Genomic DNA, 4,385 nt, shown 5'->3' with positions numbered 1-4,385 from the left:
ATTTGACATTATCTTTTGCAGTGGGAGCTTCTTGGTATATATGTGGCAGGTATTGCTCTTGAGGCTTGTGATTGCTGGTTATAGATTGGATATGTCGGTGATATAAGATTCACTTGTTATACCTTTGAGGTATGGATAGTTGGATGGGTTTAGCACTTTGCTGTGGGTGCTATTTCAGCTATGGATATTTTGACAACTACAGATACATGTGATTACCTTTGGATCAGATTTTTTTTTGTGCTTGGAATTTCAGTTGGTACAAGATTTTATGATCTTCTAATGCGACAGGTTGGGTGGTTTTTTTCTCTTTGGATGGCTTCTATGTATGTCCAGTGGGAGTGGCATAATAGGAGGTGAGATCATTCATGTTCAAGATACTAGATACTTTGATTTTGTTCCGGGTACCAGGATGGAGCACTTGGTGTATTTTGATCCATGATGGTGGATGTGCTGGGAGGGATTGTTCCCTTGTTCATTTATGTGGCTACGGATTGACCCTATGCAATGTATACAACAAGTGGGAGATTTTTGAGATAATGGGTGTTGCACACATTACATAATATTGTTATTTTATTATTTTATTTTATTATATAATGTTGTACCTAGATGGACGTGCAACATGTAAAGATTCCCATGGGATATACTTGATGAGTTGTATTGTAACACTGTGAAAATATTTTATGTAATTATTTAATATTGGGGAAAAGAATTAAATGCCCAATATTAAATGTGGGGTTATTGGGTTAGGTAGCACATGGTTTATGTAATACCACTTAGTGGTTTTGTGAGACTTGCTACTATATAAGCAGCCACAAGGGTAGTTGTTGTAGAGAGAGAGGAAGAGTGTGAGAAAAGCAAGAGTCGAGCGGGACAAGGCTTGACAGGTTAGCCAAGGGAGCATTTGTGAAGGTTGGAAGCATGGCATGGGATGTGTGGATTCGTGCTTATTCACATAGTTTTCTCGATTGTGGCTATGGCCATGAAGGCTTCCATGGTTGTATGGCAATGGTATTTTTGCTGAATAATACATGGTGATGGATGCTTTTGGAGGCTGGGTTTTTTCCCTCAATGAGGGTTTCCCAAGGTATATCTTGTGTCACATTTTGTGGGTATGTTGTCTATTCTCTTGCATGTGGATTTTAATTCCGTGTTTATTTTAGATTTATTATGGGTTATGTGGAAACGGTTATATTCTTTGTTGCCAAGTTTCCTTACAAAAAGGAAGTATTAGTTTCTTGATTGATATATTATGTTATTGTTTGTATCTGCTGAAGTAGTTGATCTCAAAAGGTGAATCACTATTGTGATTTCATTTTCCTCTTCAAGGAGGTGGCGGCTCTACAAGGATTCTATCTACGTCGTGAAGGATTTCATGTTTGCACCTATGCCAATCAGCAAATCAGAGGTTTCAACAAACAACACATAAAGGTATGACAATTTTCATGTATGTGCATTTCATGAAAGTTGAATGAACAAAATGGTTGCCTCCATCTAGTGGTTTCAGCACTAAGAAAAAAAAGATAGGAGTTTAATAGTTTATTAGATGGATTCAAAATCTAGGTCTGAAAATGATGTGCCAACTCTTGAAAGCATTCATGCAAATATTGCTAGGTTGAAAAGAAAGATTCATAACAAGACCATCATAATGATAAGAAGTACAATTGGTGATATTAAGAGACTTAGTGGATTCCAAATTTACATAAAGTTTAAATTAGTAGTTATGAATCTTGATGAGTTTTTTAGACCTGAGGTGTCTTCATGGCCAGTGGTACTCTTAGAATTTTTTATGCCACATTCAATTGATTAGTTAGAAAATTCAAGATTAGATAAGATTTGTGAAATCCAAGATTTTATCATGGAGATTGAATTTGCTTTGAATGCTAAAGAATATAATGTTAACGAATGCAATGAATACATTGAAAATGATGTTAAAAATGAAGAGTCTTAGTTTTATGAATTAGAGGATAGTAATCAGCAATTTGATGACAGGCATAATGTGGATTTATCTGGTTATGATGATGATTGTAAATAAGAGGAAAAGTATAACAATAGTAAGAGTTTTTCTTCTGGTAATGAATGTGAATGAGTTACGATACCGGTTGTTGAGGTATTGTCTAAAGAAGAAGATGTATGTGATGATTAGAGTTCTGATTCTTCATAATATATTACTAATGAGTCTGCTATTGTAAATGTGTCAAGCTATCCAGATAATAATCATAGCCAAGGAGAAAAGACTAATGATGAAGTCTTGTTAAGCATCAATGAGATTTCAGATTTGTTGGCTCATGATTTTGAAAGGTATGCTAATCTATCTAAGGGTGCTCATGCTTTGTCACATTTTTCCTTTTCATATGATGAAGTCATTTCCCCTAAATTTTATGTTGAAGAAGACACAGTTTCAAAATATGCTCTGTCAAGTTTGGGAGGTGTATGTGATGGTAATCTATATATCAATGCACATGATGACTTCTATGTTGAGAATGAAAATGTAGAGATAAGATCTGTTGTTGTTTCATTATTTTCATGAGGCCATGATATATTCAGATTGCTCATGTGATGAGGAAAGTAATACTAATGAAGTGGTTTATTCTAGTGAGTTATTTGAAGGAAAAATTGATACGGATCAACATATTGTTAGAAGGAAATTTCATAATGATTCTTGCGATTTGGTATCTAATAATTTTTTGGAATGTGAAGAAAATGTAGCATATGTTCAGTCTAATTTATGGAGTATTGATGTTGAAAGTGAGGAGAAATCAGATTTTACATTCCTTTCATATTTGGATGCACAAAGTGAGTCACAATTTGATTCATATAACTCGTTGGATGAAGTAGAATACCAAGTTGTTGTGTTTTCGGTTGAAGGTGTCCATGAGTCAGTCAATGATGATCAGTTTCAGTCAGATATTAATAGTTATGATCATGCTGATTCATATTGTTATAGTGAGCAAGATGAAGAAATTAATTCTGATTTGTACATGCACTATGAAGATGATAATAGTTTTGTTTTACCTAACAAAGTGATTAAAAGTGCTGATGTGTTGGGTGAAACAAAGAAAAATGAGAATTTCAATTTACCTCAAGAAAATGATAATGAGAATCAGGTATATGATAGAGGTAAGGAGTTTTGAAAACTTTTTGGTGGCCGCGGGCCATCATTTGTACATAGTAGGAGTAGTCATTTTCTTGCTTTCAATAAAGTTGTTCAAGAGGAGTTTTTGAAGTCAGGTATGTGTTCTTCTTTTTCCAGAGATCTGAATCCTTGCCATGCCTACAAGGGACATGCATCCCTAGATATAGCATGTTGGGACTCAAAATTTAAGGCTCGATTTTGAGTACCATTGAAAAAATTAAGCCCTATAAGTGCTCTTTAATGCATATGTACCTGACTATACTTTTGACCCTTATGAGGTGTTTACTGTTTCTAACACCTTGTATTTAGTGCATCTATGTGCTCCATGAAGTTAAATTTCTATTCCGAGCCATTTCATGAAGTCCCATTTTGAGTAATTGTCAAATCTGCATTTTCACCTAAGTGTCAAATAGTGACAGGAGGCCGTGTTTGTAATTGAATATCTCACACCCAATAATGTTTCATGAATAACCACTTTGGGAGTGTTTAGTATCCATACATGAGAGCCTATGTTTCATATTTTGAGTCATTTCAAATCCATTTGGCTAGGTTTTGAATCCCTCAAAGTTGGTCATTTGTTGCTGTCATGCTAATGTAAATTGTTTTGAATTCTGGGAGGCCCTATTTGATGAGTTATAACTTTTGACCAGTTGACCAAAATGATGAAATTCCTATTGAATTGCAATTTAGAGATTAGAGACATGTTATGTTTCAATTTTGAGCTTATGATGAATCCGTTTGATCAGCTTTCAAACACAGTTCCAAATACAACTTGTAACTTTTTACTGGTGTCAAGAAATATAGATTGGTTGGTACCCCTGTTCAGGATGTTATAACTCAAAATCTATGATAGGTGAGATTGAATGGATTGTACCACTATGTTCTCCTCTAAAAATACTTCAAGTGTGCCAATTTTTAAATCTTGATGAATCCATTTGCACACTTACCCAGGTCAATTCCATTTGTAAAAAATGTTTTTCTGTCATTGTTTCCAATCATCAAATTCTAAGTAGCCCACTTTGACCACTTGCAATTTGCGTCTTGTTATTCATCATGAGTCCAAATCCTAGATTAATACTCTCCTCATGATAGTGAACCATTGCCCCAATTTTCGTTCTCCCAAGTGTTAGTTTACCCAATTTTTGAAGTCAAATCCAAAAGCATTTTATGGTTTTCTGACATGTTTTCTTGTAGGCAATCCTGAGAGGGCAAATTTCATGGTCAATATCTTTTGACTAGGAATTCATCATGA

Source organism: Cupressus sempervirens, chromosome 9 (assembly GCF_028749045.1).
Source record: "Cupressus sempervirens isolate cs-2001-9-10 chromosome 9, ASM2874904v1, whole genome shotgun sequence".
NCBI classification, from domain to species: Eukaryota; Viridiplantae; Streptophyta; class Pinopsida; order Cupressales; family Cupressaceae; genus Cupressus; species Cupressus sempervirens.
The sequence above is the reverse complement of the archived record's forward strand: the minus strand, read 5'-3'. Positions refer to the sequence as shown.